Source organism: Macrobrachium nipponense, chromosome 35, assembly GCF_015104395.2.
Source record: "Macrobrachium nipponense isolate FS-2020 chromosome 35, ASM1510439v2, whole genome shotgun sequence".
Lineage (NCBI taxonomy): Eukaryota > Metazoa > Arthropoda > Malacostraca > Decapoda > Palaemonidae > Macrobrachium > Macrobrachium nipponense.
The window spans coordinates 55,637,130-55,661,293 of NC_061096.1; the positions used below are offsets into that span (position 1 = coordinate 55,637,130).

At 40.1% G+C, this 24,164-nt stretch overlaps 1 pseudogene; it reads left to right on the forward strand.

The window, feature by feature from the left end:
- The first annotated feature begins 1,562 nt into the window (after positions 1-1,562).
- Positions 1,563-24,164, forward strand: part of LOC135208360 (GMP synthase [glutamine-hydrolyzing]-like) — a 39,188-nt pseudogene continuing 16,586 nt past the window's right edge.

Consider the following 24,164-nt stretch of genomic DNA (forward strand, 5'->3'; position numbering starts at 1 on the left):
AAAAGAGGTACAGACCCAATATGAGTGTTGTTCCCTGGGTCTGTACGTTGCCTCCGGCGCCGTAGTTGGAGAAGGTACTACTAACCTATAACCTTGTTTAACCCTTGCATCTTCTTGAACTTGATCTCACAGATTGTCTGTGAAGGTTGTTGCAACCTTCCACAGTCTGGGGTGCAAGTCTAAGTTAGGTTTTAGGTTTTGGATGGTGTTTTTTTAGTGTGTTTTTAGTGTGTTTAGTGGGTCAGGTGGTCAGCTCATTGTCCCATGGCTATGCCAGGATAGCAAGGGTGGCGGTCTAGTCATGTTAAGGTCGAGGACCGTGTGACAGCCCCACAGAGACTTTCTACAACTCCCTTGGTGGATTGCTGGATCTCTCAAGGAATGCAGGCGAATGAGGCAGGAAAACTATGAAGCCAGCTTCCTTATCAGGTAGGAACCAGATTATTGGTACAGCTAATATACGTATAGCGATTAATAATTATACGAATTCCCAACGGTGTTGTGGTTCTCTAACCCACCACCAATGGTGTCTATCAGCTATATATATGTAACTACCAGGGAAGTTAGATATTTAAAAATGGTATTTTCATTTTAAAATAAGTTCTTAAATATACTTACCTGGTAGTTACATATATATAAAGGTCCCTCCCTCCTCCCCTCTGAGAACAGGGGCATGGAATTTCTGAGGGCAAATGGGAATGGTTCCAAGTACCTGGATAGAGGGAGCACAGGTATGATCACCTGACCGTCTATCGGCGATAGCCGCGAATTTTGAATTTCTGCCGTGCGCGCGACGAATCGGCGGGATAAAGCTATATATATGTAACTACCAGGTAAGTATATTTAAAAACTTATTTTAGAATGAGAAAATACCATATTGCCACTATCTTAAGGGATTATGATCACCCCATTTAAGAGTTGAATATACAGCAAGATTAAGGTTACTCAAAGGTATTAACATGTAACTGCAGAAACCTATTTACCTCAAGTATTTGCCAAACTAGATCTGATGGAATGGTAAAAAATTCTTTATTCATAAGATGGCCCCCATTTTGGAACATACAGGACCACCAACCATTTCAAGACATGATTAAAGGAGATATGATTTATGCTATTATTTTATTTGTTTATTCTTTTAGAGGTGTCGCTTTGGAAAGACCAGTAAATTCTTAGATATATCTCTAGCCTTGTAACTAAATGTAGCTCTAAAACTGCATAATGACTCTAGTGGCAACTTAAAGGTGTTTTGCCTGTTAATGTCACTCTTGAATCAGTGGAGTTATTTATGTTGAAAAAAAAAAAGTTTTATTTCAAGTAATACTAATTTGGGTGATTGGTTAGGGATTTGGATACTGGTGCTTAATATTTTCTTACATAGTATGTAATCTCCCCATATCTTTTTTCTGTACTAAGCTGCTCTCCTTATTGGATCCCGTGGGTTGTAGTGTAGGGCTTTTCCATTTAGGCTGGCATCTCGGCTAGTAATAATAAGCGCAGAACCTAAATGAAATTTTGAATGGGAAGTTGACTTCTGTACAAACTCATGTTTGACATTAATTTTCAGATATATGGGTGTTAAGCAGGATGTGTTGTTAACTCATGGTGATAGTATAGACAAAGTAGCTGATGGCTTTAAAGTAGTTGGAACTTCAGGCAACATAATTGCAGCTATTGCAAATGATAAACAGAGACTCTATGGTGTCCAGTTTCACCCTGAGGTAAGACCTTGTGGAAATGTTAGTAGTAATTATGCTAAAAAATACAGTATATCCCTGACGGCTGAATAATGTTTGCAATTAAACATATTTTGTTGACTGACCAACCTTCAGTCAACAATGTTTATCTTTTATTGAAAACAATTCTTTGTTAAAAATTTGATAAGGCTTCAACTTTTCATTTTATCCAGTTTTTTATATATTATATATATATATATATATATATATATATATATATATATATATATATATAATATATATATATATATATATATATATATATATATATATATATAGTAAAGCTGCAGTATATTGAATGAGATCTAATACTATTCACCTCGAACAAACCTTTCAGGCTAGCCTTGAGTTAAGAATCGTTATCTCGGTTGTCTCTTTAAACTTTATTAGGTTGAGATACTGGTTAATGCATAATAGTATCAATATACTCCACATAATCTATACTCTGATTTTTTCCATTTGTCCATCCGCATGTGGTGTTTTCGCATAGTAACACTGCTTCCCCGGCTTTAAATAGTTATGCTATGTGTAAGTTTTAGGTAAATAAAAGGATATCAGGTGTACATTTGCAACTGAAAAGCGTTTTAATAATTTACTGTATGCGAATTACACTGTTAATTTTCGAAATAGGATATTGTTATTATTGTTGAATGTAAGCTGAATGTGACTATCTAAAGTCCGGGACGCAGTGTTACCATACACAAACACCACAGGCGGGTGGACAGATGGAAAAAAACGAGTATAGTTGTGCTTATCACCAGTCCAGTATTAGGATTATTTCATAACTTTTAATCTGCAGGTGGACTTGACAGAGCAGGGGACTACAATGATGAGAAACTTTTTATATGAAATTAGTGGCCTCTCGGGAACCTTCACACTCCAGAGCCGTGAACTACAATGTATAAATTACATTAAGGAACAAGTAGGCTCCAATAAAGTTCTGGTAAGCATTGTTTAGTTTTGTTTGTAACTTTTAACATTTTATTCACCATTTACTGATGTCTTTTTTTAAATTCACTATTTTCTGATGTCTGTTGGATATAAGTATACAGGCAGTCCTGGCCTTATGATGAGGGTTCTGTTCTTGAGATGCACCGTAAGCCGAAAATTGTTGTAAGCCGGAAAATCTTCAAAAAACAATACTAAGAAAACCTTACTTTAATGCCTTGGGTTGTATTATAAACTATGTAAACTGCATTTTTATTACATTTTTCATATACACTTCAAATAATGATATTTCGCATTTTTGGAGTCATATTTCTTCCGTCAGATTGGCATCGTAAGTGTTGTAACCCTGGGACGTGTCGTAAACCTGGAAATAATTTCTGTTGAATATAATTGGAAAGCGTTGTAACCTCGGAATGGCATAAGCTGCACCTTTCATAAGCTGGGGACTGCCTGTATATAGAAAAACTACTGTGTTACAGACTTATAAGGTGTAGGGTGTAGCTAGGGATCTTGGTGATGATCCTTTTAGAACAGGAGCAATTCAAGTCTTCAAGAATATTATCAGTGTGTAGTATAGAAGATGTATTGTTGACTTTTTATGTCAGAGACTTTTACATCTGAATTTGAAATATGCTTATTATAAGTAATGTTAACCCTTTCAGATTCTGATGGTATGAAATTACGTCATCTGATTCTTAGCTTTGAGACACTGATGACGTAAAATTTATATCGACAGTAGAAAAATTCATTGAAAACGAGGTGCTTGTACATCCTTCTCTTATGATATATCTTGCCTGAGAAAGTTCCAGCATAGACAAATGTTAATTACAATAATAATGTCATAATTGTTTTAGTGATTTATTGCCAAGAGAATTAAAAGGTGTGCATACAGTGCTGTATAGGCAGAATTTGCAAGTAACCAAAATCTGAGAGGGTTAAATAGTAGAAACATTGGAGGGGAAGTAAAGAAGAGGAAGTCTAATAAAGTTTTTGGCTGCCTTGATACAAACTTCCAGAGTAAAACGATTTTGCTTTCAGAACATCTGGATGATCAAAATATATCATCAGGGTTACTATAGAAGCAAAACAGAATTGTTCGGAGTTTTATTCTCCAATGGGTGATATCAGGTCTCCTGCTTTTCATGGATTTTTCTTTACAAATGACATTACAGTATACAATTGATTTTGGCAAACATTAGCATAAGTATTTATAGCAGAGATTTTGGGAGGAAAAGCTTGTCCATGGCTGTGAATGGCTTTAATAATAATTATTATAATAATTTATCCTCGATACACAGTACTACTAGAGAAATTATAAGATGAGGAAGCATTGGAAAAATAGATATTCAAAGGACTACTTTTGTGACTTAAAGAACAGCTGCTTTGGTTTTCTTATAGAAATGCAGCATAAAGCACATTGCAAGTGATTTTTTATAATGTTGCGGTAGTATGGATGGAAAGTAACAACAAATGAAATTTTTGATTGCTGACTACACATTAGTCCGGCACCAAGCACCTCTGCTTATTCATCATATATATATTGAATTTTGTAGATAAATAGTAGCCTTGTTGATAATATAAGCACCAGAATTATAGTACAGAAGTATGTTATCTTTAATAAAAGAAAAACATCTTTTATATTAAGATAAAGGCAAAGCTACATGATAGGTACAAAACAGATATTTTTGTTACGTTCAAAAATTTTATGCATCATGAACTCAGAGCCATGAAAATCCTGCTTAAATTCAATAACAATAAGTTGGAAGCTTTGTCAATTAGTTTCCAGTTGACAATAATTTGGTTATTTTTAAAACTCATAACTTACACAATTTACTGAATAAACTTACACATTTTCTGTAAATTTCATGTATAATATTTTCTTAAAGTGAAAAATCTACCAGAGAAAATAGTTATAGTAGTGTAACTAGGCAATAAATTGCAAGCACTGTTAAGTACCTGCAATCATTGGTAGCAAATGGCCTAGCCTGTAGTAGGGTATAATGGATTTTGGAATATCAGGTTCACTGGAGGTTTTATTTTTACACTTAATTTGGAGGTGCATAGTCTTTACAGCACAACAGTAAACATGTAAAACTAGAACTGCTTTTAAGGTACTATATAAGAAAACGGTGTGTATATACCATATATACTCGCGTATCATGCGACTTTTGAAGACCTAATTTTTGAGCTAATTTTAAGGGGGTCGCGTCATACATGAGATATAAATTTGATTATGTAACAATCACACATTAGTATTGTGTGATGAAATACTGAACATAATGGATATGCATTTTTCCCCATGGATCTTTAAAAAGTTATGCTTTACTTCACTACTCCATATATATATGTATGTTCATATTACTAATTGTTTTTATTGTAAAATACAAACATAGCAATCAATGTTTGGGTTTGGAAATCAGCTGAGGGCAATTGCGAGGTAAGTTTGTTTTGCTGTATTGAACTCAAATCAGAGAATCTTTCTTGCTTCTAGTTAGCGCAAATGAATCCAAATACTCTATTTGTATGGGACAGGGTTATTTTACGTTATATGAAGTGTTTTTCCAAGTCGAAATATCACTTAAAAACGTATCGTTCGTGAACAAAATTTAGTTAGTGTTTTCGTTAGTAGATCGCACTGAGGACATGTTTATTGCATAACCAAATTCAACAGATTCCGTTCGATATTTTTAATTGATTCATCAGAATACTACAAAGCGAGTAAGGATATATGTAATGTAAAGATATATCAGTCCTATTCTCCTTAATGTCATCAGTAACATAACTATGGTAATTTTTTTACTATTGTACAATAGTTGAAATGCAAGCAAAAAGGCTGTTGTTACCGGATTCGGTTGTGCATAGCAAATTGGCTGTTTCTGGCTGTATGTGTTTTCAAAACAAGTTATATCGTTACTAACGATATTTTTGGTATTCTCTTTTTACTTTTTAACTTAACTAGAAGATGGGATAGATAAAGAGATGGAGGAAAAGGGGTTAGCCTAACTCAAAAAATGGAATCGATAAGAGGAGGAAAAGAGGTTAGCCTATTGTATTTGGTCTTGTAAATTTAATTCACATGATACGTGAGATACGTGATAAAATAATTTTTTAAGGGTGAAAATTTGGGGGTCACATGATATGAGATCGCGTGTTACACGAGTATATACGGTATATATGTATGTATTAATGTGACTAGCCTGGAAAATTTAGTGGATTAGAATATTTTTGCTTAGAAGCTTTGAAGCAATAAACTTTTCATACTGTGGTACAAAATATTTTTAAGAATGACTGAAAAATGATTTTCATAACATGGTCAGTGTAAATTATATAAAAAGTAGAATCCATCTTATAGCCTTTTAAGGCTAATGTAATGTTGCTGTTAATCAAAACTTTTTTTACATTTCAGATGTTAGTGAGTGGGGGTGTTGATTCAACTGTTTGTGCAGCTCTTCTTCATAAAGCTTTGTCAGAAGAACAAGTAATAGCGTTCACATAGATAATGGTTTCATGAGAAAAAATGAATCCCTACAAGTGGAGCAGTCACTCAGGAAACTTGGCCTTAAACTTAGGGGTAATTCTCAGTTTTTCCATTCTTTATGTAGCTTATACAGTTATCAGGAAGAATACTCTTTTTATTTAATTTTTAAATCTAAGTGCAACTTGAAACCTTGCTCAGTTATTGATTAAGGCACTTGGGTTTGGGCTTGGTGTAGATTGTTTCTGCTAATCTCAGTGTATAACCACACCATATGAGCCTCATTCTGGTACAGTACCATATACTCATTCCTCATAACAACCTTTTGCAAATTGGTATAATATATATATATATATATATATATATATATATATATATATATATATATATAATATATATATATATATATATATATATTATATATATATATATAATATAGTTACTGATGAAGGTCGAATATATATCTAGCTTATTTTTGATTATCCATTTGTAGTTATAAATGCGAGACATCAATTCTACGATGGTGTGACAAGTATACCTGTTGACAGTGAGGATCCAATGGAAGAAAGCGTGTCACCAAACCTACTATGCATGACTTTGAGTCCTGAGGAAAAGCGCAAAATCATAGGAGATACATTTATTAAGGCAAGTGTCAAAGCATATGTATGATTTTGTTTTTATAGCACTTAAAGGTTTGTTGGTTTTGTAAAGTATTCTGTGTGATATAGTATCTTTGGATGTTGGTTGTCAAGTGGAAAGACATTAGTAGCCTATTGTTTTTTCTATTAGTTTTACAGCTGAGTAGGGTCCAAGTAAGCTTAAGTAATAGGCTTCTCTGTGAAGTATTGGAGTATTTGCAAATTTAAAAAAAATACTCTGTAGTTATTGGAAGTATAAGTATTACTATTTTGCTCTCTGTTTAAGCCCTTTCAGTTTTTGAGGACCAGGTGTGTAAAGTCTACTTGAGGATAAATTAGAAATTCAAGTCCAAATCTACATTTCTAGGCAAAAATAAATCTATGTCACCCCTTTACTTATAACTACCTATGGCCATTGTTGACATCCTAATAACAGTGTGTGTGTGTGATGTTGATTAAAATTAGTTTTTTATAAAAAAAATTTTAGTTTGTAAAGTACAAAATTCAGTTTGTAAATGCAGTCTAAGTTGATTATTGTATTTTTGTTCCATTACCCTACTACTACTTCTGTTATTGGGGTCACTGTTACTAATAAGTTTTTTCCAAGTTATCTGTATTTGTTGAACATTTTATTTGTTTTTAAGAATAAGGTTAATTTGTGTTAGAATATTTTAGTTTATGAATACTGTTAATTTCTAATTACTTTATATTTCATTTAATTTTTTAAGGAATTATCATTGCCATCATAAAAGTTTGTACATTGACTTTTTCTATAGGGGATAGGGGAGGACAATTTTTACCTGAACTCCCATCAGATGTATAGTAGGCCTTCATTAAGCCCTGTTCTCCATAATTTCATGGGTCTTCTTACAGGTCTTACCTTGCTACTTTGATATACATACATAGGACCTATGTATTCACGTGGGATGTGTACCAGGCCCCCAGTGGATATCTAGTAATCTGTTTGAATACTTAGAACCCCTATAAAAAACAAAACACTTGTTTCAACCCCTCGAAACAAACCTTAACCGTCTAACAGTTAGGTCATTAATTTTATTTTGGTATAACTTAAATTATATCCAAATTATTTTAAGGATTTAATTGTTAAATATTATTACTATTTACTAGGCCAAGGTCTGGAAACCGGTTAGAATTTAAAATTACCCACTTGTGAGATCCATGGGGGGGGGGGGGGGGGGGGGGGGGGGGGGGGGGGAACTAATGGCATCTATACCAGGTCATCGGGGAGGCATGTATACCCAGAATGCCCACGGCGTACCTGTGACCCATCAGTTGTATTTTCCTACCGCCTTTAAGATAAGACGTGTTACTGTCTATCTCATTAAAGCCGGTTTTTTCAGTTTGCCCGTTCTTTATCCATTTCATTTTTTATTTTTCATTCCTTTCTTTCTCCAAGTGTGATCAGTGTGTGGTAAGAGTGTATACGTGGTATGATGGAGAATTTGCCTCAACATCGGGATCGTCTACCGCTTCGAAGAGGAGACAAAGGAAATGCCCAGGAGTCAGTGGCTTTCCCTTGTTCTAGGTTCCTAACCTCGGTGTCGACGGATCCTCATCCAACGTGTAGTAGGTGCAGGGAAAACGTATGTACGGTTACTAATCCGTGTTCTGTTTGTCGCGGTTGGTCGGTGGAACAGTGGAAGGAGTTCTATGGGAAAAGCCAATACAAAGAAAGGGGGTGACGCCATCTTTGGATGACCAAACCTTACGGCTTCTTTTGTATCGGTAATAAACCAGGCTGCTCTATATGTTTCTCCACCTGCTTTTGAATTGTCTCATACCCCTTCGGTTTCTCCTAGCGGTTCTGTATCGGAAACGTCAGGAGGGGCCTTGGGTAATTTTATGAATAATTTGCAACTCTCTTTGTTCCCAGCAAGTAGAGGGGGAGATCCGCCATCTTTGTTCCAGGCTCCTGCTACGCAAGCGCATAGGTTAGATGGTACGTGGTCAGCGCTAGGCCTACCAGGCGTACCAACCTTGGATGGTCTGCTTGCGCATTATATGACGTCACGGTTCCAGCAGGGGCCGGCAGCGCTGAATGTTCCTCATCCCCCGGGCTTGCAATTTATGGGAATTAATGCCGCTGCTTCTCCATCCCACTCAGTATTTACAGCGATGCAGAACGTGGGAGGTAATTTGGCAGCAAACGTGCGGTTACCAGCAGAAAACCTCTCAGTCTCTCCCTACGCGAGCGATGACGTACAACATACGTCACACTCTGAGATGGCAGGCGTGATGACGTCACAGACCGATTCTCGCCTTTTTCGCTGCACCCAGACGCTAATACGCCTTCTGATCCGTCAATGCAAAACTGTAATGCAGAAGTTACAGGATATAGAGGAGAGAATGAATAAGAGAGACAAAAAGAAAAAGTGTGATTCGCCTTCTTCGTCTTCTTCCTCTAGTTCGGCGTCATCGCTAAGTCCGATAACGTCACGGCGAGCGCCAGTCAAGCGTTGGAGGAGGATTCGGGAGTTCCTAGCGGATCCTCGGGCCTTCCAAGAGGAGAAAAGAATCAATTCTTCCTCTCCTTCGGACGAAGACTGTCATTTCCAAGTCAGCAAGAAGGTCGGCAAAATCAGTGGCTATTAAGCACAAGGTTGCCAGACGAAGCCGTTCGCAGAGTCCGAACAAGCGAGAGAGGTGACGGCCGGCGAGCTAGCGGCCGAGCGGAGTTGCCAGTTTCGGATCGCAAAAAACTGCGATACCTCTGGTAAAATCGACGTTGGCGGCGAAAGGTGCAGCAGAGGATGGAATGCAGATCCCAGTTTCGCCCGTAAGGCGTTCAAAATACGTACGAAGGACGATAAGGCTCCTATTAAAAGTACAAAAAATAGAGAGTTGGCAACCTCGGCGGATACGTTCGTGGAAGGCAGTGTCCGTCTGGATAGAAGGCCGAGGCCTGGCTCGCCGACGCTCGAAAACGATGCAATGCTAATAAAAGACGAACTTACCTCTGTCTTAAGGGAGCCTTCATCTTGGAGATCTAGACAGATTCTCGCTCTAGATCCGTGAGCAGAGAAAGAGTGAGACGTTCTCGTTCCCCTGCTGACTATCTGGGATCGAGCCAACAGCGGCCAGCAAAGATCAAAGATTGGGGCCGCGGCCGTAGGGGCAGGCGGCCGTTGGAATTCCGGGCCGTCTGTCAGAAGATAGAGGCGAGACAACATCTCTCGTGACGGAGAGTGTTTATACACTAGAGCCGGAGGAAGGAGAAAACCAAGAGTTTTCTGGCCTCGTATGCAGAGGTTATTGATTTGATTCGTCAATTCAATAGCCTTTCGGAGAAGACAGAAACACCGGCCAGTATGCTTCCTCCTGGAATTGACATGGCGTTTGGACTAAAGAGGGATACCAAGGTGTCGTATGAATTGCCTTGCTCGAGTCATGCGGAATCGGTCTTGCAACACGTAAACGCAAAGATTGCAGGGAGGGATAATTCCTTAAGATCTAATAGATCATTTAAATTTATTCCCCCTCCAATGATAAAGCAAAGGAAATATTTATACACGAAGGTCCCTTTGCTGTCTAGACAAATGAACCCTAATGTTGTAAGGTTAAGGCCTGGATTAACCTTGGATCAGGTTAAAATGGAGTGCCCTTCGATGAAGTACCAAGAGGCTGGCACGTTTAGAAGCAAACAGCTTCTTCTGTCTTTCAGGCTGCGTCCTGGTTAGACCTTTGGTCAACAGCAGTGGCGAAAATTGCATCCTCGGAAGCAACAAGGAAAGTAGTAGATGAACCATTGTTCATTAGATTGTTACTACAGTCATGGTCCAAGGCGATTGCGTACCTGACAAACGTAAGTGCCAATGTTTGGGCAAATATCCTGCTAATGAGGAGAGATGCAGCATTGGCTAGACTAAGCCGCAATGTGGATTTGGATTCCCTGTTAGCAATGAGGAATGGGGATATCTTGGAATCGCAACTACTGTTGCCAGAGGTCATACTGGAAGAAGCGATAGATAGAAGAAGGATGGACACTAACGATAGGTTGGTGAAACAGGCAGTTAGGAAAACCTCTAACAGTCAAACTATTCCTTTGGAGGGAAGACAACAGCAGATGTCTCGAAAAGAAACCAGTGAGACATAGATCCCTAATAGAGTCACAAGACCCTCTTCCCCAAAGAGGATAACTCATCGGCCCTTTCACAATAGAAGCAACAGAGGAAGGGGCAATAGGGGAAGGGGGAGAGGCTCAAGAAAGATAGGATGGGCGCCTCCCATCACTCGGCCACACCAGTGGGGGGTTGCCTGGCAAATCACTGGAAGGTGTGGCAGGAACTAGGGGCAGAGCAGTGGGTGGTGGATGTTCTCAGGATCGGGTATTTGATTCCGTTCGAGGTAACCCCGCCCCTGACGATCAACCATGACAGATCAACCATTACCCCCGTCACTTATGCCCACAGATCTCAGAAGGCCACTATTCTGCAGGACGAAGTGAATAAGATGATGGTAAAAGGAGCTGTGCAACAAGTATGCAGTCCGACAAAAGGCTTCTACAGCAGGATTTTCCTGGTACCCAAATCCAACGGGGAGTGGAGGACAGTAATAGACCTGTCAACGCTGAATCTGTTTATAAGGAAAACCAGTTTCAAGATGGAAACTCCGAAAACGGTTCTAAAAGCAGTCAGAATCGGAGACTTTATGCTGACAGTCGATCTAAAGGACGCATACTTTCAGTATCCAGTCCATCAGTCTTCAAGGAAATTTCTCCGCTTCAGTCTTGCAGGGAAAGCTTTCGAGTTCAAGGTCCTGTGCTTCGGATTGACAACGTCTCCTCAAGTTTTTACAAGAGTGTTCACCCTCGTGTCGGCATGGGCGCACGCTCAGGGGATCAGGCTGATAAGATATCTGGACGATTGGCTGGTGATAGCAAAGTTCAGGAGAAATTGATTACTCAGGGACAGGGCGACCCTCCTGCAGCTTTGTCACAGCCTAGTATTGTGGTGAATCAGCAGAAGTCGCAGCTGGATCCAAGTCAACGTTTGGAATATCTGGGAATGGTGATAGACACAACAAAAGCCAAAGTATTCCCGACAGACCAAAGAGTACAGAAATGCAAACAAGTGGTGAATGGCCTTTCTGGGAAAGCAGAACACAGCCAGCAAGACAGTGGCAGGTGGTGCTGGGAATCCTAACCTCCCTGGAGAAGCTAGTACCACAAAAGGAAGGCTACACCTTCGTCCCTACAATGGAGGATGAAGGAGTTTTGGTCACCAACAGTAGATCACCCGTACGAGCAAATTCCCTTGTCGGCAGAAGTGAGGAAAGACTTGCTTGTGGTGGGTGGACGACGACAATCTGAACAGTGGGTTGTCCCCCTTCAACAATCCTCCCCAGACCTCTTGCTGTTCCTCGGATGCATCACTAGAAGGCTGGGGAGCCCATATGGAGGAGTTGATGGTGTCAGCAAAATGGAGTTGCAAGGACAGAGAACTCCATATAAACGTGCTGGAGTTGAAAGCAGCTTTCCTGGCTCTACAAGAATTCAGGGAGAGAGTAAAGGGACACTCGGTGGTATTGATGTCAGACAACACCACAGTAGTAGCTTATAAAACAAGCAAGGAGGCCTAGTTTCTCGGCAGTTACATGTGATGACAGTTCAACTTCACCAGTGGGCTATAGAGAACCTGGTAGACATCAAGGCCAGGTATATTCCGGGAAAAAGAACATAGTGGCCGACAAGTTGAGCCGCAGGGATCAGATTCTGGGAACGGAGTGGTCCCTACACCCAAACCAGGTAGTGGACAGGATGCTCATGTTGTGGGAAGGACCGATCATAGACCTATTCGCAACCAGGTACAACAAAAAGTTGGAAGTGTATTGTTCAGTAGTCCCGGACGCAGAGGCAGCAGCAGAAGATGCGCTACAACACCCTGGGACAAATTCTGGAGTGTCGCATTCCTCCATTTTGTCTAATCCGTCAGGTTCTGAACAGGGTAATGCGGTCTCAGAACCTCAAGATGACCCTGGTAGCCCCGTTATGGCCGAAAGCAGAGTGGTTTCCAGACCTACTGGAACTCCTAGTAGATGTGCCAAGAGAGTACCTCCAGGAGCAACCTTCTGTGTCAGCCTCACGTGGAGAGGATACCACCAGTCGGTGAAGTCCTATCGCTTCACGGGTGGAGACTGTCAAGTATCTCCTCCGAGAGCGAGGGTTTTTCGCAGAAAGCAGCAACTCAGATGGCAGGTAATATCAGAAAATCATCTGCGACAGTATACCAGGGAAGTGGTCAGCATACTGTGATTGGTGTCGTAGGGGGAACGTGTCTCCACTCGGTACCACTATTCAGCAGTTAGCGGACTTTCTGATATATCTCAGAACAGAAAAACATATGTCTGTATCTGCAGTGAAGGGGTACAGGGCTGCTCTAGCCTCAGTCTTACGAATGAAAGGAGTGGACATATCGTCTTCATGGGAGTTGGCCATGCTGATGAGGAGCTTTGAACAGTCATGCCCACCAAAGGAGCTAAAAACCCCAGATTGGGATCTGACCAAGGTACTGAGTAGTCTGACAAAACCCCCTTACGACCACTAAGGCAGTCCACGGATAGGAGCCTGACCCTGAAGACAGTCTTCTTATTGGCCCTGGCTTCAACCAAAAGGGTGGGGGAGCTACATGGCCTCTCATATCTCATAAAGCACTCGAGAGGTTGGAGATCAATGGTGTGTGAGTTGTCCCAGAATTCGTGGCAAAGACCCAAAATCCAACAATAGTAGACGGCAGATTCGACTCCTTTACCATACCTTCCTTGGCAGACTTGTAGACAACGACAAAGCTGAAATGCTCCTGGGCCCCGTCAGGGCACTAAGGGAGTACTTAAAGAGAACAAGGCACCTCAGGCCGGGGTGCCAGAGGTTGTTCGTAAGTACAGGACGGAACAAGAAGGAAGTGTCCAAGAATACAATATCATTTTGGCTAAGGGAGACAATCAGAAAGTGCTTATACTGCAGAAGACAGAGGGTCAGATAGCCAGGTGGGAGCTAGAGCTCTGACATCAGGGGTGTGAGTGCTTCCCTAGCATTTAAGAACATGTCTGTGGATAAAATTCTGAAAGCTGGCGTGTGGCGCGAGCCAAACACTTTCACCTCATTTTATTTGAAAGATGTTGCCCATAGATCCTTGGACACCTTTTCCTTGGGTCCAGTGGTGGCGGCCCAACAAGTGATAGTTCATCCAGTGCCCCTGGCGGGTCAGTTTGCGTCTAGTCTAAGATGAAGGTATGAAAGTAGAATGAATGGGATGACTGGTCTTTTTTCTTTACTACTTTCTTCCTACTCCTTTAACTACGGGCAATATGAAGGAGAGTACCGTCATGTGCTGGAACGGACTAGATGCAGGTGAGATGGTCAGCCATACTGTGAAGCTATCTTAGCTGATGATATACTTTCAGTAGCAACACTCTGGATAATAAGGAAAGAGGGTGAAGGTCGATCCAGTCGCAAGGGACAAGAGTAAACAGTAGAATGGTATCTACACCCAGTGGGAGGAAACCAATAGATCCGCTTATATCTTTGGTCCTAGGTTCATTGTCCATTCTCTAGAATTTCCCTATATATTCGGAAATGGATAAGGTGGCAAACTTCCAGTCAGTTGTAGAGACTTACCTCCCTCCAATAGTAAGTCTATCCTAATGTTAAGACCGAAGGTTTGTTTCGTGTATGAACAAATACCAAATTGTAACTAATTTGTATTTTTCATAACTACAAACCTGAGGTCTTAACAGTTAAAGGCCACCTCGAACCACCCCTCTAGCAGTCTAAACTGGGTTAGAAATATAACTGATGGGTCACAGGTAGCCGTGGGCATTCTGGGTATACATGCCCCGTGACCTGGTATAGATGCCATTAGTCCCTGGATCTCACAAAGTGTAATTTTTAATTCTACCGGTTTCCAGCTTGGCGCTAGTAAATCCTAATGTTAAGACCTCAGGTTTGTTAGTTATGAAAAATACAAATTAGTTACAAATTTGGTATTTTAAACTCCATACTAGTTAGTACAAACTCAAGAAAAACCCCACTAAAAATGCTTATACCTGTTTTTTTTTTTTTTTTTTTTTTTCTATCACAAAAGTACATTTAATCATGAAATTGGTATGATAATACAGTAATTATTTGTGAATATTTTTCACAGAAAAATTCAGCGAATATGCAAATTTCCCGCGAATAATAGGTAGATATGGTGTATAGAGAAATCTGTGATTGCCACGAACACGAATACAGGGGATTCACTGTATACTGCTTTTCTGACCAAGAGGTGACCAACAGTCATGTATCTTAGTATACTTGCTTCCTGCTCTGTGCTCTCTTTCTTTTTCTCCACAGCCAAGCTACTGGCTTAAGGGTTCATTTTCTCTTTGACACCCATCAGAAGTCTGCTTTCTTTGCCAGTGGGACATATTTATCAGTAATGTAGCCATCTTCCTTCATTTCATCTATGTTTCAGCTACTCTTTCTCACTGATCTCTTATCTTCTGCTTCACATTCCAGTCTAAGTAATTACTGTTGTGAAAATATCTTTTCTTAAATTGGATTTGTGCTGTATTAAACAAATCTTCCAGTTCAGTTTCATATCTACTTTAATGCTATGATATAATCATAGTGATTAGCAAGAAGACCTTCCATTCATTATGTAACAATTGTCTAAGCTCATAAGAATTACCAGATACCCTGTCAGAATCATCTCTTGTTGGGGTTAAATACTATTGGTGCACCTCGTGCTGTACTGTTGGCATTACTTGGGTTCTTTGCAACGTACCTTCAGCCCCAACTGAAACCTCTTTCATTCCTTTTTCTGTACCTCCATTCATATTCTGATTCTTCCATCATACTTTCCACCTTCTAACAATTGTTTCATTTTGGAACTGTGAGGTTTTCCTCCTCTTACACCTTTCAAACCTGTTGATAAATTCTTTACTCTAGTATTCTATTCTGTCAGACAGTCGGGATTTTGGCTATCAGCCAAGGACATCTGCAGAACAAGCAAGTGGTTGTGTCTAATCTCCAAGTTTGTCCTCAGAAGGTTCCTTCCAAGTGTCGTCCTCACTATCTATATCTGAAATGGTTAGGTGATTCTCCACATCCTCTTGATGTGGCCATGATCAACCAGCCCCCATGGTAATGGTGGAGATAGATTCCTGATCTGTTAATCAAAGTTGTAACAGAAACCAGGTGGAAACTAGCACTTTCATCAACATTCTGAAGCAGATGAAGCAAAAGTCGTAGATCTTCCGTTATATGGGCTTTTATTATAAGTGGTGAGGAATTACTCATCCTTATCAACCTTGTTCAGAAATTCATCCTGGAAGAAATCACTTGAAGAGACTATTTCAGCTGTACGACGTCTTACAGACTGCCTTCAGCCTCTAAATTGACCTTCATTTAAAAGGGATTTGTTGAGGCAACAGTAGAGGGTTTGTCTCCAGAAGGGGAAGACGATTCCTATTACGAAGGGCATACAGTACCAAAGGTTCTCCCCCTATTTCATATGAAGTACTTTAGTATTTTGGGAGGCCCAGCTCTCACTGGGGGATACACCATTTGAAAGGAATAATTTCATCTGTGAAGTCATCATCTACCTGGTGACTTGGTTAGTTTGGTTTCCTTGGCTGGGACCAAGAGGTGATCTTGATCCTTTGACTGAAGTGATGTTGGAGAGCATACAATTAATTCTGGTGGGTTGTCTAGCTGGAAAGAAGACGACAGCTGATGTTCAGGCTGACATTAAAGCCAAGGGAGTCATGCCGAAAGAAAAGGATTTAATACATACCTTATGGAGGTCTACATGAGACAAGACAAACAAAAAGTGCCTCAGTGGCGTGGTTGGTATGGTGTTGGCGTTCCACCTCGTTGGTCGCGAGTTCGATTCTCGGCCATTCCATTGAGGAGTGAGAGATGTGTATTTCTGGTGATAGAAGTCCACTCTCGACGTGGTTCGGAAGTCACGTAAAGCCGTTGGTCCCGTTGCTGAATAACCACTGGTTCCATGCAACGTAAAAACACCAAACAAACAAACAAAAACATGAGACAAAAGGCCTTGGAGATCCTAAGAGACAGCATCCCTCTTCTTGACATCACTTCAGACATGAAACTTTCTAACAAGTCTGGTGCCACTGAAGATCCATTATTGCTAATTAGTAGGGTAAGGCCTTTTCTGCAAAAGCTCTCATGAATCCTCCCATGCAGGGTACAGGGACATGTGGCTTTATGAGAATGAGAATGGGGTATACTTTTGCGAGGTGACTGGTATGTGAAAAGCACATGAGAGGCTTATAAAATTTCCATAGTCACTGGACCACTATGAATATATAAGGAGACCTATTAGGCCAGGGTTACCACAACTCATCCTTAGGATGGTAGAGATCAACTTTTTATAAGTTTTCATGCCTTTAACCCTTAAACGCCAAAGCGTTATTTTTAAAGTCGTCTCCCGTTATGCCGGCGGCGTTCACGAGTGAGAGCCAAGGCGGAATTTTTTTTTTTTTTTTTTTTTCCCAAAAAAAAAAAAAAAAATCACAGCATGCTTAGTTTTCAAGATTAAGAGTTCGTTTTTGGTCCTTTTTTTCTCATTGCCTGAAGTTTAGTATGCACCATCAGAAATGAAAAAAAATATCATCATCATATATAAATATTGGGATATATGACAGGGCGAAAAAAAATTTTCATATATAATTGTATACAAATCGCGCTGTGAGCAAAACGGTTAAAGCTAACGAGTTAATTTTTGTTGTTGTATTGTACACTAAATTGTGATCATTTTGGTATATAACACATTGTAAAACGATCAAGGCAACACAGAGAAAATATTATCACAAAATGATGCATGAATTCATAACGCGGACGTAAAAAAAAGCAGTTTTCAAAAATTCACCATAAATCGAAATATTGTGCTAGAGACTTTCCGTTTGTTGCAAAATGAAGGTAATTGATTGAATATTACTAGACTGTAAGTGTTGTAGCTTACAAGAGTTAAATTTGACCGAAGGACAAATTTTTTCTATTTATTGTTATTTATATGAAAATATTTTAAAACTGATAGAAGCTTCAACCATGGGTTGTTTTTTGTTGTATTCTACATGAAATTGCGCACATTTTCATAGATAAAACTTTATGTAATGGCTAATGTAAAATGGTGCAAACATTACAACAATTGGACGAAAAAATTTATGATTTTTTCCGAAGAGTTACCGCGTGGAGTAAGGAAAAAGTTTTTCATAAATTCACCATAAATCGAAATATTGTGTTAGAGACTTCCAATTTGTTGCAAAATAAAGGTAAATGATTGAATATTACTAGAATGTAATAGGTTTAGCTTACAATTGTGTTTTTTTACCATTTCAGTAGAGTCAAAGTTGACCGAAGGTTGAAATTTTGGCACGTCGTTATTTATATGAAAATATTTCAAAACTGATAAAAGCTACAACCATGGGTTGTTTATTGTTGTATTCTACATGAAATTGCGCACATTTTCGTATGTAAAACTTTATGTAACGACTAATTTAAAATGGTGCAAACATTACGACAAACGGCGAAAAAAAATGTATGATTTTTTCGGAAGTTACCGCGCGGACGTAAGGAATTTTTTCATAAATTCACCATAAATCAAAATATTGTGCTAGAGACTTCCAATTTGTGCAAAATAAGGTAAATGATTGAATGATACTAGAATGTAAGAGTTTAGAGCTTACAATTGCAGTTTTTTTACCATTTCGGTTGAGTCAAAGTTGACTAGGTTGAAATTTTGGCACTTATTGTTATTTATATGAAAATATTTCAAAACTAATAAAAGCAACAACCATGAGTTGTTTTGTTGTTGTATACCTCATGAAATAGCGCACATTTCCATATCTAAAACTTTATGTAACGGCTAATTTAAAATGGTGCAAAAATTACAACAATCGGACAAAAAAAATTATTATTTTTTCGGAAGAGTTACCGCACGGACGTAAGGAAAAAAATTTTTTTCTTTTTTTTTTTTTTTCATAAATTCACCATAAATCAAAATATTGTGCTAGAGACTTCCAATTTGTTGCAAAATGAAGGTAAATGATTGAATATTACTAGAATATAAGAGTTTTAGCTTACAATTGCCGTTTTCGACAATTTTCCGGTGGTAGAGTCAAAGTTGACCGAAAGGTTAGTTAAAACTTGGACACATTGTGATTTATATTGAAAATATTTCAAAACTGAGAAAAGCAACAACCATGAATTGTTTTTTGTTGTATTCTCAAAAAATTGCACACATTTTCATATATAATACTCCATGTAACGGCTAATATAAAATGGTGCAAAAATTATGTCAAAGTGACAAAATAATTTCTTGAGATGTGTCGCTGATGCTTTTTAGTGCGAGAAGAGAGAAATTCGCGCTTGCGCGCCTGAGTAACGATTGTAAACAAAACAACGCCTTGATCCGTGAGCTCCCAGCATCCCCCAAGGCACGTGATTCAAAAGTTTTTGCCTAGTAGGCCTATAACTATTTTTCCGCGAATTTTAAAGACTTTTTTTTATATCGACATACCATACGTCCAATTGTCACCCAACAGACAATTTACATCGACGTTTAATATGTCCAATCGGCGTTAAAGGGTTAATGTATGTACATTCATATGAAAGTATACACACTTATGTTTCTACGTTCACTTAACACATCAAATAGTATTATGTTGTAACTTACAATTTTAAATGATTTGGCTGAAAATCCTCTTTAACAGTTAGATACAGGCAGTCCTCGGTTATCAACAGACTTGGTTAATGGCGATCTGGTTTTATGGCGCTCGTCTAGTGCCATAAGATCAGCAATTTATGGCTGCCATAAGTGGCCAAGTTTCAGTTATCGGTGCCATAAGGTGCTGATAATAGAGCTATGGTGCCATAACACAACTAACAGAAGCACCATTAATCGAGACATTGCTCCATAAGTGTCATAAATCACCACGTTTCAGTTAATGTCAGTGTTCACTTATCAGCATCCTGCCGAGAACGGAACCCCCACCGAGGAACTGTGGACTGCCTGTATATCTAAATTATTTAGATTTGCAACATACCCACATTTGTAAATTTAAAAGATTGATATACTCATCCGCAAATATAAGAAAATTTATATTGGCATCTGCCAATCTAATTTTCAGACATCCAATGCATCTCTACTACATAAACAACAAACATTATGGAATGATAAATGAAGTAATGAACTTGATAATGGTGTTCTTGGGAAGAGCAACACATTTCTTGACAGCACTTACAGAAAATGTAAATATTTAAGGATATTTCAAAATTCCCCTGTAGCAGGGGGTAGCGCCATCATTGCACCTCATGCGGTGCACTGTAGACATTATTTAAAGTTGTTTGCAGTGTCCCTTTGGCCCCTTGCTGCAACCGCTTTCATTCTTCTTACTGTACCTCTGTTGATATTCTCTTTCTTACTTTCCACCGTCTAACAATTTATTCATATTGCAACTTTGAGGTTATCCTCCTCACTGTTAATTTGCATTTTAGCGCTGAATGACCTGTAGGTCCCAGCACTTGGCCCTTGTCCCTAATTTCTACTATGTTCTATTTAATTCTCATTGGGAAAAATATAGCTGTATATGGTAAATGGGGTTTTGACAAAACAAGCCACTTTATTAAAGTGTTCTAGTGTCTAGTGATTGAAAATTTACAGTTTGTTCATGAAACTTACCTGTCAGATATATATATAGCTGTATTTTCTGAAGTCCGACAGAATTTAAAAAACTTCCGGCACACACAGTGGTCGGCCAGGTGGTTAGTACCCATTCCCGCTGCTTGGAGGCGGGCATCAGGAACCATTCCCATTTTCTATTCATAATTTTTCTGTCGCCGGTGCTGGAAACACCTGTTTTCAGTACCTCCGTCTTAGGATTTTGGAAACTTCATTGCCGCTAAATATCCTAATTGTCTTTTGATTTATTTACTTGGATTTGTGGCTAGGCTTACGCTATCTTAAATTGATTTGAATTTGATTCATTTTTGTATAACTGAATCTAGTTAGGTCTAGTTTCAGAGGGTGTTGTCTGCTTAGATAGGGTGTGGCTACCGAAAGCTTCGGTAGTTCCACACTTGATATGCTTCTTTGTTGAGATTTGTCATGTAAGGAGTGTGAGACTTTGTCTAATTCCGTAAGGAAGACGTATGATTCGTATGTACGCAATTAATCAGTAAACAAAAGTCGGGTAGGCTAACCTACCTGTAGACTTTATTTTGCCTAACCCTGTAGTATGGCCTACGGGCTATAAATATGTCTCGTGATGTAATGCCTTTACGTTATAGATTCCATCTGTATCTTGGAATCTAAGGTGCTCGCTCTCCTATCATTGTGGTGAAGAGTGCTACTTCTGTAGTTGTTACTCCTAACTGTAATGTTGCCTTCGGGCCCTAAACAGTTTCTGTAGAGGGTATTGCCCTTTCTCTGATACTCTATCGATTCGTAACTTAGAATCGAAAGTGCTGGCTTTGGAGAGCAAAAGTTAAGTGGCTAAGTGCTGTGACAGTGCCCCTTGTGTAGTGGAGGGTGCGTCAGATCGGCCTTATTTCGCCTCTAGGCCGGGACCTCTGCTTGACTCCCAGGAACAGGGAGAGAGCATGTCGAAAGCCGAAGGATGGTTACGAGGAACCCCCCCCACCGATCTGACGTACCTTCGGCAGACCTGAAGATACTCCCAGGCTGCCAAAGTGCGTGCACGTGCACGAATCCTGAAGGATTGCTTCTCGTCCTCCGAAGCTTCCTCCCTGCGCAGGGTTTGGAGCTTTCGGAAGGACTCGCGCCCTCTAAATAGAAGCTTTATAGAAGAGGACGCTTCACGTCCTCTCTCTCTCTCTCTCGTCATGCGTTGCAGTGAGAAGTAAGAAGGCGAACGTCGCCTGAACTCGTGTACGTCTTTCCACCGAGAAAAGGGAAAGCAAGTCATAGTAGCAGGACGCTTTTGAGTGCGGACGTCCTAGCTTTGTTGCTGTGAGAATAAGAAGGCGTTCCCTCGCCTCTCGTATTCTCACACAATCAACCCTTCTCCTTAGACTGCTTCGTGCAGTCGGTTTTCGCTCCGAGATTCTCGCTCTTCCCTGAAAGCAGTTTCTTTCGCTTGCATTGACGCCTGTCAGGAGCGTGACGCTTTTCTGCACGCTTCTTTTGACGCTCGGCTTGAACGGGACGCTCGGATGGACGCCAGGCGTGCGCGGGTGCACGCTAAGCGCGCGCGGATGCACGCCAAGCGCGCGAATGCACGCCAAGCGCGTGCCAATTGGACGCCGAGCGCGAGCCAGTGGACGCGGAGCGCGCGCCATTGGACGCCGAGCGTGCGCCAGGCGCCAGCACACGCCAGGTGTGTCGCCAGCTGAAAGTTTCTTTTAACTCTTCAAGCTGATTTGGGCCTAAAGATTTTTTACCTACCTTCGGTGATCCCTTCTCCCTCGCCTGCGAAGAATGTGAAGTAAGCAGTGCTTCGGAGGAAGCTTAAAGTGAAAAGGCAACTTCGTTTTCGAAACCCAGCAAGACCACGGGTTTCGTGAATTCTAGAGGTCTCTGTCCGTTAATTTTGCTTTTCGTAAAGTCCAGGATTGGATGGAGTTATGGAAAGCTCAAGGAAAGATCTCTTTTGCTCTACCGCAGTCAAGACTTTGCGGTAAGGCAGCTACGGGTTATGTAAAAGCTCGACGTCCTGCATGTCAGGACTCTCGGCAACATTCAGTAGGATTCTTGCAAAGGCACTCATCAAGGACGCTCTTCAGGAAAGGGCAAGACAGGACTTCCTTTGCCATACTGCCTATAAATTTTAAGCTTTAGCAGGCATTATTTGTGATACGGGAGAGGAAGCTGGTTGGAGAGTTTCTTCCTCTTCCCAGGATAATTTTGCAAGCTTTTTAGCCCATCTGAAAGGGCTTTTCAGATGATAGATTTTGTTAGTTCCTAGTCGGGACTACGCTGCCGAATTGAACATCGTTGTTCTACCTGCTGTAAGCCCAGTCTCTTAACAGGATTCTTGCCCCTTCCTCGTTTGAGACGGGAATCGGAAAAATAAATGCTCGACTTCCTGGATTACGTTTTGTCAATTCAGTGACTTTCCCCATTGACAATATACTATCGTTTTGTCAAGTAAGTGGGTATCCCCTCATTGACAAAATATCTCTGTCCTGTAAATGGGTTAGTTCTCATTGACAAACATCTCATTAACTTTATATTGCGTAAGCGGATAAGCTCTTATTGACAAGATTCGGAAGAGCTCTCATTCATCATTCGCAGACTCGTACAAGAAATAGACTTGTAGACTACGTGTATGAACGCTTATGTCCAATAACATAAGAAGCTTGAGCTGTCTGCTTCGATTCTTTAAGTTTTGTTCATGAAACTTGCCTGTCAGATATGTATGTAGCTGTATTTCCGAATTCAGCTATACATATATATGTCTGCCAGGTAAGTATGAACAAACTTTATTGTAATATGATATCATATTTTGCCTTGCGTTATTTTACTACTGGTTGGTTCAAGTCATATACGCTTGCTGTAGTTACCTCTTCGGATGGCAACCGAGAGGTCTGTTGTCTATTATTTTAAGACATTTAATCGTTACTCCCTGCAGCCTTCCAGGAGTTTCCGATTTATCTTTTACCGTTGTATGTAGTGTTATGACAACACAAACGCATCTATATATTTAGCGTTTTCTGTTTCGCTTAAATATACCAGCTTGAGAGTCTTTCTGCTCAAAAATAATGGACCTATTTCTTCGTAGAATAGGGTAGCTGGCAACCCAGACATGAAGTTAAGAGACGACGATCGTAAGCTGCTGCTGTCACTGTCCTCCAGTCTAACCGAGGCAGTACCAGCTCGTTCGCTGTCATGCGCGGTAGGTTACGTCTCTCTCTCCTGCGGGATTGACTGACTAACTGTATCTCTGCCCTACAATCACGGACTTTAGCCTAAGATTGAGGGGATTTCTTACATGAATGAATAAACATTGCATTCGTTTTGCCTTACTAGGTTCAACAGAGATATCTCTTTCTCCTTTCGGTGCTCGTTACCGCACGGTATAGGACTACGAGTCTACCGCAACATTGCACTATTATATGCTCTCCTGCTTAGGGAAGTAAACATACTGTGTGAGGGAATGGATGAGCTTGCTGGGGGCCATTTCCTTCCTAAAGAAGTTTGTTTCCCTGAATAGACTGCAATTCAGACCTCTACAGTTTTTTCATACCGGGAAACTGAAATTGTATTCGAGATCTAGGAATGATTCTGAACATCTCCCAGTGCGTCAAGTATCACCTGAGGTGATAGAAAGAAGGTGCCGGACATCTGGAGAGGGTTTCAGATGTCCTGGATCATAATCTAAAAG